Raw genomic sequence first — 12,310 nt, 5'->3', positions numbered from 1 at the left:
CTTGAGTTGAGTTTAGTTGAGTGAGTTGAGAAGCGGTTAGTATGTTTCCTTTTTATCAAGTTCAAGCCTATGTTTATGCTTTAGAATTCCCCTTACATGCTCGTACATTCCACATATTGAGTCATTTGGCCTGCATCGTTTCATGATGCAGATACAGGTATTCACGATCATTAACAATAGTTTTGTTGAGGTCATGTGATATTCAAATCAGCTTTGGTGAGCCTTCTTATATTCCGAAGGACTTTAGCTTTACCTTACAATTAGTAGTTTTGAGATGTCGTGGGTCTTGTCCCGATATCTTTCTGTAATAGTAGAGGATTCATAGATAGAAAGAGTGTAAGAGTTTTTTGTATTTACTTTCTTTTGAGTATTGTTTTGACTTTCATAAAGTTCAGTATTAGAGTTTAATGAATTTAATTCAGTTTTAAGCTTATGTATGCTTGAGTTAGTCTTCCATTTGTAACCAGCCAGAATGAGGGTTTGCTTGGGACCAGCAATGGTTCTCGAGTGTCGGCCACGTCCAGGGTGTAGGCTCGGGTCGTGACAAACTTTGTATCAAATCACAGAGTTCAATAGCCCAAGGGTGTCTATGAAGCCGTATTTGTAGAGTCCTAGTTATCGGTGTGAAGTGCGCCACATCTATAGTTAGGAGGCATCATTATTTAGGAACTATCTCACATCTTTCATACACTTAATCGTGCAATAGAGCTATGTCATAGAGATATATTCATACTCATGCGTTTCTCAGATTCATTCGACTACCCTTCATATTAGAGGTGTTGGAAAAGAAAAGATAATTTTTTTATCGATGAGTTGCTCTTAGCAAGAGTCTTGAGGAAGCCCATGAGTGAGTTAAGTGTTGAGTTTCAGAGGAATACACTCATGTTATTATGAATCGTGCGTTTGAGCTAAAAGTGAGTTGTACACTCTTCCCTAAACTTTATTCAGCTGAGACCTTTAAGAGGATGGTAAGTTTAGAGCTTGGGTAGTATTTTCGCCCTAAAAGATAGTATGAATTACGAGATTATGAGCAGTAGTAGTGAAAGTGCCCAGAATTAGTGGAAAGTATTCAGAGGTTCAGTAATCAAAGGAAAGGAGATAGTTATGGGGCAGATTATGTTATTGCAATCATGCACCTAGTCAGTTATAAGTGATAAGTTCCTTTATGAGTAGAATAAGGAATAATAATTTTGTAGAGAGTTCTCGATAGAATAAAGAGGTATAGTTACTAATCATGATGAGATAGAGTATATTTTAACCAAAATAGAGTTGATGTGGATGTGCCATCGTGTCAGAGGAGAATAAATTCATGTGTTGAATAAGAGAACATAGTATTCATGAAGTGATAGATCTAAGCTAGGCTTATGGTTTGTTTAAGAGGAGTTAATTTTCCTATCGTGATAATGATTGTGTGGCAATTCCATCTAGGGTCATAAATGTGGAGGAAAAGCAGGATGAGGTTTTACTATTAGAAATAGCTAAATGAGAGAACTTTGTTGGTTCTGAATAGTAATGCGGGAAATTCTAGTTTGTATGGCAGAGATGATAAGAGTAACCTCGTTCAACACCCAGTCCAGCCGTCATTCGAGGAAGAATGATCCCAAGGGGGAGATATTGTAACACCCCAGAAAAAAATTTGAGCCAAGACTCGAACCATGTTTCTATGTGAGTAAGATTTTACCAAGGAATTTAAAATTTCTTAAATATTAAGGTCAGGTCACTAGATATAGCACCCTGAGTTCCAAAAAGAATTAAGGAAAATTCATTCAAGTCATTCCTTAGTTCTTTTAAATTTTGGGTCAACATTAAATGATCAGAACTTTCAGTACAGAATGAATTAGGAGACCCATAAGATATCAAATGAAAGATCTCTGAGTTCTCTTTCCAACACCACCAAGTTTGCTAATTTTCAAGCTCGAATGAGGGAGATATGCCCTTTTGAAATTAGGTTGTTCATTTAAGAAAAGTTACCCAAAAATAGGAGGGGTATTTTTGTCTTTTCCTTACCGTCACTTATTCTAAACGCGAATTTCACCCAATTAAGGGTCTAAACTTATTAGAATCAGTTTCATTCATCCCCAAAAGCGTTTAGGGTTTTAGAGAGAAGATTCAATAGGAGAAAAAGTCCAAAGTTTCAAGCGTTCATTCAAGAAATTCAAGATTTCGCCAACAACCTAGTTCTTTGAGGTATGTAAGCTTCCATAGTGTTAGGTTCATTCACCCACACGCCAATCCTGAGTTTCTTTCGCAAATCTATCCATAAATATTGAGCAATTTAATTTCTTGATGAGTTCTTGATAAGTGTTCTTGAAATCTCCTTATCGATTAAGTTTTGATGTAAGATTCTACTTAGGTCAACTTCAAATGACCATATCTCTTAGAATATAAAGAGTTACGTGGTCCATAATGTATCAAATTAATGGTATTTGAATCTCCTTTCCAACGCCACCAATTTCGCGTCAATCCAATTTCTGAGTAAAAAGTTATGACCATTTTAGTAACCTGATACAGTAATGTTACGAATTAGTCGACGGGAAAACATTAAAAAGGGTCATTTTTGTCTTTTTACCTACAAGAAAACCTTAAACTACTTTCTTGACTAATAAAAGGCTCAAAACAATCAGATTTTCATCTTTTAATCCATCATTCTCTTCTCTTTCAAACCCTAGGGAAAAATTCTAAGGAAAAATCAAAGTAGAAGACTTCATTCAAGATTCTTTCAATCTTTATTTCAAGATTCTTCTTCAAGGCAAGTCTTTCTTCAAGAATTCCATTTTTTTTGTCAGCTCAAATTCCTCCATACAATTATGAATCACTAATGAAATCATAATTCTGGGCCATAGATATTTCAAGAAACTAATTCAAAAATCTCGAGAAAGGTTTTCTAGATCGTTGACCTTCCAGCTATGGTTTCAAGGCTTCTAATCAAGTTCTTCTTCAAGATTCTTCAAGATTCATCAAGAACCTTATTCTTTCAAAGATGTAAGGCTATCATAGTATTGGACTAGTTCATCCTCGCTCCCTACATCTTCTTTAAAACCAGTAAAAAAGAAATCTAGGATTCTACCCCTAGATTTGAGTATTATTGGGATAAGTTGATTTGAGTTCTTGAGTTCATGGTTCTTTTAAAAATTCTATTCCTAATTATTAAGTTTCTATATTTTTATTGAGATCCTTGAATTGATTTGTTCATGTCTATAATTCAGAATGAACCTTATTTTAAGTTATAAATCTTGAGAAGTTTTTCAAAGTCTACACTTGAGTTTTAAACTGAGTTTTGAGGAAGTAAGTATGAGAATGAGAAGAGTCGTATACATGAGTTCTATATTGTTATCTAGATTTGAGTATTATTGGGATAAGTTGATTTGAGTTCTTGAGTTCATGGTTCTTTTAAAAATTCTATTCCTAATTATTAAGTTTCTATATTTTTATTGAGATCCTTGAATTGATTTGTTCATGTCTATAATTCAGAATGAACCTTATTTTAAGTTATAAATCTTGAGAAGTTTTTCAAAGTCTACACTTGAGTTTTAAACTGAGTTTTGAGGAAGTAAGTATGAGAATGAGAGGAGTCGTATAAATGAGTTCCATATTGTTATTTAGACCATTGAGTCGAGTCGTTCATGCCGATAAATTCTGCATGAACTCCATCAGTTGAGTATCTTTGAGAGGAGTAGTATCTTCAAGCTCTAAGTCTTGAGTATTGAGTTCCTAATCGTTTTGAGATGGAGTTGATGTTTCCTCCTTTGAATTGTGCATTATTTTGATGTTTATGCATGTTGGACGGCAGTTTTTGAGTCTTTAATTCTGTAAGGTGTCTAGATCGTCATTCGAGGATGAATGTTCCCAAGGGGAGATAATGTAACACTCCAGAAACTTGTAGGCCAAGATCTTAACAAGAAGGTTAGAGTCATAAACGTACCTCCATGTACCTAAACATATAGGATTTTGTGTTAGAACGTCAAGGTACAAACCCCAAGGACCAACCATGGGTCCTTGAGGAAGTCACTTAGAAGTTGCCTGGGCAATAACCCACAGAGGGCACCCACGCCTCGTGGGTCAGGCCACGCCTCGTGGGTGAGGTGCATAGGTCAAGGCCTAGGAAAATAGTTTCCAGAACCCCGACACACAGTTCACCAGCATGCCATGTGGGTCCACCCACGGGCCTTGGTCGTGGGGTCGTGGGTTAGGCTTGAAACTGCCTTTTGGCAGTTACACTTAAGGGAATTATGGGGTTTTCCACTTTAAGTTAATATTAAGTGACGTCGTTTTACACCAAAATTAGACTAACTAGATAAGGTTTTTCAGTCCCTAAATTAAGTCATCTTCCTCATAATTACAAATCCCAAAAGAATGACCCAAAACCCACTCCAAAAATTCTCTCTAGAACTCCAAGGAAGAAGAAGAAGGAAGGTGAAGCTAGGATTGAAGGAGCAAGTGTTTCTCCTCAATTTCAGTGGAATTCAAAGCTAAGGTATGGTAGCTATTCATCCATGGATAGATTTCATCCATAGAGTCCCTTCAAAACACAATTTCAAAGATAGAAATTCCCCAAAAAGCTAGGGTTTAACTCCAAGTCATGGATTCCTTTCAAAAATGATTTGATTGATTTAATTACTTCATATTATGATTGAATTGATGATTTATTATAGTTTTATGATGAAATCCCCATATTCCCAATTTATGAGCTTGTGATGTGGGTGAATTGTAGAAAGAAGAGTCTTATGATATTATGCTTATAGTAATTGAACTATTTGAATCATGTTATTATCCATGTATAATGTAGTAATTCCAGATGTGTTGATTGAATATGATATATGGTCCTTGAAGGACAAAGTATGAGAATTATGTATGACTATGAGATTATGTTTATGCTTTATGAACACTTTGAGAGTAAAGTGAATATGATTATGATCTAGTTGTTGTGTTGCTGAAGGTTATACTCATGTCTACACCTATGTATGAATATGATATGATGTGAAAGGTTTTCTCACACTACGGTGATTCTAAGGTTAAAATGCTATTCTCACCTATTGAATCTATGAGTTATAGTATGAATTATGTTGGATTGAGTGTCAAGACATTCTTCCAAGAATATGAACTTAAGTCAAGACTTAATATGTAATCTATGGGAATTAATTCTTAGCACCGAGTGGATATGAATATGAGATGAAAGCTTCTACACTAGTTGAGTCCGGCTTTTTAAATGGGTTCCTTCTACCAAAGTTGAGTACGGGTTCCCAAAGTACGTATCTAATGAGATGGAAACCGTCTACTTTAGTTGAGTCCAGGTTTCTAGAAGGAATCTCCTTATCCCATAAACTATGTACTCTAATAGGTATTGAGCTGGTGGATCCACCTAAGCTAAGAGTATGGTTCTACCTTAGGCAAGTAGGACAACCCCTTTTTGGTGTGGGTTAGACATTGGATTCCATGGTAAGCTCACATGGTCTATGTCGGTTAAGGCTTATTCCCTATTATGATAGTATGATTAAGAAGATGAATTATGAACTATAGTTACTCTAGAAGATTTACTTAGTACGGGTGGGATTATGGGATCTTATTCATGCATTGCACAAGTATGCTTTGAGGGTAAGTAGGATAGGTTCCTCTTATGATATGATTATATATGAGTTGATTATGCTTGTGACTTATGCTTTTCCATTATTTTCCAAATGATGCTTTAACTTAGCGAATTGCATGGATTCAACTAAAATGTCCTTTTTAGCATGTTTTCATGATTTTATGCATGGCTATCATACTTAATGCATATTTGTACTAACCCATATTTTCCTACATTTTTTCCCAAGAGTAGGGTCCGATTCTCGGGGTGGTCTCTATTGTGGCAAGAGCTTAGATTTACTCATTTCTCCTTGATTGTTGGTGAGTCCTCATGATTCGAGAACGAATATCTTCATTTAGTAGTTTTATTCTTGTATTTGACTTTCAGATTATGTTGTATGGGTTGTGACCCTCTTTGATTCCAATATTGTAATAGATGGCTAATTGAGACAAGTCTAGACTTCCGCTTTCCTTTATAAAACTTTTTGGACTTGAAATGCGCTTTTACTCTTTATTGTTTTATGCTTATGTTATGATATGCTAAGTGGCTTACATGGTGCCTTTCGGGGTTCCATGTGCCTTGTTACATCTAGGGGGTACCCTTCGGTTGTGAAAATTTTGGTATCAAAGCACAAGGTTTAGAATAATTCTAGGATGATGTCTCATAAGGCACGTCTAGTAAATTCTTGTTCGTGAGTGTGAAGCACGCCACATTTATGAATGAGAGGCTATGAGATGTTTAGGAAATTTCACTTCTGTCATTACTCTTAAGTCGTGCCTTAGAGTTTAACTCTATAAAAGTCCCCATCCTAATCGTTCTCATCTGTATTCAGGAAATGAATACACAAAGGGCTAACGCTAGAAGAGTGGAAGAGGAGAATGTAAATCAAGGAGCTCCTCCTCAAGCTAATCAAGCTCCGGTTGATCCCGTGGTGGAGAATGTGACCCATGCGAAGTTTAGGTCGGCTTTCCAAATGTTGGCTCAAGTCGTGATGGCTCAAGCCAATAGAGAAGTTGTATCTCCGGTAAATCCTAACGTGAATTTGGCTATTTCAAGGGTTAGGTATTTTGCTAGAATGAACCCTCCCGAGTTTTATGGATCCAAAGTGGATGAGGACCCTCAAGAATTTGTGGAAGAGGTTTATAAGATACTTGACGTTATGGGGGTGACTTCGGTAGAAAAAGCGGAGTTAGCCTTTTACCAATTGAAGAGTGTTGCTCAAGTATGGTCTACTCAATGGAAGAGAAATAGGCCAGTAGGAGCGGTACCTATAGAGTGGGAAGTGTTTAAATCGGTGTTTCTTTATAGATTCTTTCCCCGAGAGTTTAGGGAAGCTAAGGTGGAATAATTCATTAACCATAGGCAAGGTAGCATGAGCATTAAGGAGTATTCCTTGAAATTCACCCAACTATCAAAGTATGCTCCATCTATGGTGGAGGATCCGAGGGATGAGATGAGTAGGTTTTTGATGGGTGTGTCCGACTTGGTTGAAGAAGAATGTCGTTCGGCAATGCTCTATAATTACATGGATATCTCAAGGATTATGGTGTATGCTTAACAAATTGAGGAATCAAGACTCAAGAAAAATAACAGAGAGGCAAAAATAGCTAGAACCGATGATGGGAACTTTTCCAATGCTAGGTTCGATGGACAAGGTCGACCAAAGTTTAGACAAAGGTTCTCCAACCAAGGATCCTCTAGTGCTCCAAGGTTCAACAAGGATAGGGTTTCCAACCCTAAACCTCAAGGAGGTAATAGTTGTGGTTCTTATGTTGCTAGGTCTAATTGTGCAAAATGTGGTGGGAAGCATGATGGCAAGTTCCTTGTTGGTACCGATGGGTGTTTCAGTTGTGGGAAGGTTGGACATAATATGAGAGATATTCTAATGCTCAAGGTTCAGGGAAGGGAAGATCAACAAGCTCCTCCAAGCGGTTCAAATTCCAATGCCCAAAAGCAAATTCGCTTATATGCTCTTCAATCTCAAGGTAACCAAGAAAGATCCCCAGATGTGGTGACCGGTATGTTAAAAAAAAAATTCTATTGATGTACATGCCTTGTTAGATCCTGGTGCTACTTTGTCCTTTGTGACACCTTTTTGGCCATGAAGTTTGAAATACTCCTCGAAGAGTTAGTACTGGCGTCCTATCTTTCATCTAGGTGGAAAGGAGGCCCATTCAATAACCATAATAGGCTCTATAACTGGATCACGCACGCTTAGAGGGGACAAGAGGTTCCACTCATCAAAGTGTGAGACGCAAAGCTTCTGCCTAGAAGCAAGCTACCCTCTTTTCCACTTTCAAATCAATCCTTTATCAGTCTCTACCTCGGTTGGTGACTCGGTGGTGGCTAAAAGAGTCTATAGAAGTTATCCCATTTACTTGTCCCATAGAGTTACTTTGGGGGATTTGGTAGAGTTAGACATGTTAGACTTTGATGTGATTTTGGGTATGGATTGGTTTCATGCATGTTATGCCTCTATAGATTGTAGGACTCGGGTGGTTAAATTCCAATTTCCAAATGACCCTATTTTAAAGTGGAAGGGGAGAAACTCTATACCTAGAGGTCAATTTGTCTCTTATCTTAAAGCTAGTAAAATTATCTCCAAAGGGTGTATTTACCATCATGTTAGGGTGATGGATGTTGAGTTCGAAACCCCTTCTCTAGAGTCGGTTCCGGTAGTGAATGAGTTCCCTGAAAGTTTGCCCTGATGATTTTCCTGGCATTCCTCCCGAGCGGGAAATAAATTTTGGTATTGACCTTTTAATGGATACGCAACCTATCTCCATTCCTCCTTATAGAATGGCTCCGACCGAGTGGCTCCAACCGAGCTAAAAGAGTTGAAAGAGCAACTAAAGGATTTGTTAAACAAGTGTTTTATCCGACCAAGTATCTTTCCATGGGGTGCTCTGGTGCTCTGGTGTTGTTTGTTAGAAAGAAGGATGGGTCTCTTAGAATGTGCATCGATTATCATCAATTGAATAAAGTGACCATCAAGAATAAATATCCCCTTCCGAGAATTGATGATTTGTTTGACCAACTCCAAGGGGATAGCTATTTTTTTAAGATTGATCTTTGTTCGGGTTATCACTAATTAAGGGTGAGCGAGGTTGATATTCCAAAGACAGACTTTAGGACCCGGTATGGTCACTATGAATTTGTGGTTATGTCATTTGAGTTGACAAATGCTCCGGTGGCATTTATGGATTTGATGAATAGCGTGTTTAGGCAATACCTAGACATGTTTGTGATCATGTTTATCGATGATATTTTGATCTACTGAAGGAGTGAGAATGATCATATGGACCATTTGAGAATTGTGTTGCAAGTTCTTAAGGGCCAACAACTTTATGCAAAGTTTAGCAAAAGTGAATTTTGGTTGAGGTTTGTAGCTTTCCTTGATCATATTGTGCCAAGCAAGGATATTGAGGTAGATCCTAAGAAGACGGATGCGGTCAAAAGTTGGCATAGACCTCTAACTCCTTCAGACATTAGAAACTTTTTGGGTTTGGCCGGTTACTATAGGAGGTTTGTTGAGGGGTTTTCATCCATTGCTTCTCCGTTGACGGCTTTGACTCAAAATAAAGCTAAGTTTGAGTGGTTGGAGGCTTGTGATAAAAGCTTCCAAGAATTGAAGGTAGACTTACATTCGCTCCAGTGTTGACCTTACCGGAGGGTACAGATGGTTTTGTTGTATATTGTGATGCCTCTAGAGTGGGGTTGGGATGTGTCCTCTTGCAAAACGGTAACGTGATTGCCTATGTTTCAAGGCAATTTTAAGTACATGAGAAGAATTATCCGACCCATGATCTTGAATTAGTTGCGATGGTATTTGCCTTGAAAGTATGGAGACACTACGTGTATGGGGTCCATGTGGATGTTTTCACTGATCACAAAAGTCTTCAATATGTATTTAGTTAAACGAACTTGAATCTTCGTCAACAAAGGAGGTTATAACTCTTGAAGGATTATGACATGAGTTTCCTTTACCACCCCGGCAAAGCTAATGTTGTAGTGGATGCACTTAGTAGATTGTCCATGGGTAGTGTGGCTCATGTAGAGGATGAAAATAAGAATTGGTTCGTGAGGTGCATAGATTGGCCCGACTAGGTGTCCAACTAGTGGATTCCACCAAGGGTGGTGTCATGGTCCATAATGGGTCTGAATCGTCCTTTGTAATGAATGTGAAGTCTAAACAAGGTCTTGATCCTTTATTAGTTGAGTTGAAAGAGTCAGTACTCAAGAAGTCCATTGAGGCTTTCTCCCAAGGGGGAGATGGGGTACTTAGGTACCAAGGTTAAGCTTAGCACGGCTTTTCATCCCCAAACCGATGGGCACGCGGAGCGTACCATCTAAACATAAGAAAATATGTTGAGGGCATGTGTTATAGATTTCAAGGGTAATTGGAATGACCACTTGCATTAATAGAGTTTGCCTACAATAATAGTTATCACTCAAGTATCGGTATGGCTCCCTTCGAAGCCTTGTATGGTAGAAGATGTAGGTCTATGGTTGGTTGGTTTGAGGTAAGTGAAATTGCTCTTATTGGTCCCGAATCAGTTTATGAAGCTATTAAGAAAGTTTGGCTCATTAAAGAGAGGTTGAGAACTGCTCAAAGTAGACAAAAGTCTTATGACGATGTAAGAAGAAGGGATCTAGAATTTGAAGTTAATGATTAGGTCTATTTGAAAATCTCACCCATGAAAGGTGTGATGAGATTTGGCAAGAAAAGGAAACTTAGTCCCTGGTATGTAGTACCCTATCAAATTTTGCAACGTATTGGGAAGGTTACCTATGAGTTGGATTTGCCAAATGAGTTGGCCCTGGTTCATCCGGTATTTCATGTTTCTATGCTTAAAAAGTGTATTGGAGATTCGTCATCCATTATTCTCTTAGAAGGGTTGGAAGTTGATGAAAGTCTTTCCTATGAAAAGGTTCCGGTAGAGATTCTAGACCGGCAAGTCAAGAGATTGAGGAACAAGGAAATAGCTTCCGTGAAGGTTTTATGGAGAAATCATTTAGTTAAGGGTGCTACTTGGGAGGCCGAGGCTGATATGAAGTCCCGATATCCTCATCTATTTCCTTCTACTCCTATTCAAGCTTGAGGTAAGTAGTTCCTCTTGAGTTTTAGTGTTTTGGGAATCATGTGTGATTATATGAGTTTTTCCATGATTTCCTTATGTAATGCATGTTCTTGAGAAATTCATGTTTAGTAAGACAATGAGTTTTTATGATTTATGTTCCTCATGTTGCTGTGCATTTAGTATGAGTTTTCTATTTGACTTCATGAGATGAGTTGATGAACATGCTTTAGTATGCTTTTGAGAGTAATTGCATATTGGCTCCATGATATTGTGTTGAGCATGATATTAGTTGGAGAAGGTAGTTCCTCCTATGAATTTTTAGTTGGAGAAGGTAGTTCCACCTATGAATATGAGAAATATTGAGTTTCATGCATATTGGGTTGTTAGATGTAGTTCCTACTTCCTTGTATTGCATTGATTATGTTTTGAGATGGAGTTGATGATTCCTCCTTTGAATTGTGCATTATTTTGATGTTTCATGCATGTTGGGCTGCTAGTTTTGAGTCTTTAATTCTGTAAGGTGTCTAGATCGTCATTCGAGGACGAATGTTCCCAAGGGGGAGATAATGTAACAATCCGGAAACTAGTAGGCTAAGCTAGAGCTTAAATGAAGGTTAGAGTCGTAAACGTACCTCCTCGTACCTAAAAATATAGGTTTTCGTGTTAGAATGTCAAGGTATAAACCCCAAGGACCAACCATGGGTCCTTGAGGAAGTCACTTAAAAGCTGCCTGGGCAGTGACCCACGGAGGGCACCCACACCTCGTGGGTCAGGCCACGCCACGTGGGTGAGGGGCGTAATTCAAGGCCTAGGAAAATAGGTTCCAGAACTCCGACCAACGGTTCACCAGCACGCCACGTGGGTCGACCTATGGGCTGTGGTCGTAGGGTCGTGGGTGAGGCCTGAAACTACCTTTTAGCAGTTACACTTAGGGGAATTATGGGGTTTTCCATTTTAATTTAATATTATGTGACATCGTTTTACACTAAATTAGACTAACTATGTAAGGTTTTTTAAGTCCCTAAATTAAGTCATCTTCCTTATAATTCCAAATCCCAAAAGAAAGACCCAAAACCCTCTCCAAAATTTCTCCCTCTAGAACTCCAAGAAAGAAGAAGAAGAAAGGTAAAGCTAGGGTTGAAGGAGCAAGCTTTTCTCCTCAATTTCATTGGAATTCAAAGCTAAGGTATGGTAGCTATTCATCCATGGATAGATTTCATCCATGGAGTCCCTTCAAAACTCAATTTCAAAGATAGAAATTCCCCAAAAAGCTAGGGTTTAACTCCAAGTTATGGATTCCTTTAAAAAACGATTTGATTGATTTAATTACTTCATATTATGATTGAATTGATGATTTATTATAGTTTTATGACGAAATCTCCAAAGAATCCATCAAAATCCCCATATTCCCAATTTATGACCTTGTGATGTGGGTGAATTGTAGAAAGAAGAGTCTTATAAGATTATGCTTATAGTAATTGAACTATTTGAATCATGTTAGTACCCATGTCTAATGTAGTAATTCTAGATGTGTTGATTGAATATGATCTATGGTCCTTGAAACAAAGTATGAGAATTATGTATGACTATGAGATTATGTCTATGCTTTATGAACACTTTGAGAGTAAAGTGAATATGATTATGATCTAGTTGTTGTGTTGTTGGA

The sequence above is a fragment of the Solanum tuberosum genome, unplaced genomic scaffold (genome assembly GCF_000226075.1).
Source record: "Solanum tuberosum cultivar DM 1-3 516 R44 unplaced genomic scaffold, SolTub_3.0 scf00146, whole genome shotgun sequence".
NCBI classification, from domain to species: Eukaryota; Viridiplantae; Streptophyta; class Magnoliopsida; order Solanales; family Solanaceae; genus Solanum; species Solanum tuberosum.
This window is presented reverse-complemented; position numbering follows the sequence as displayed.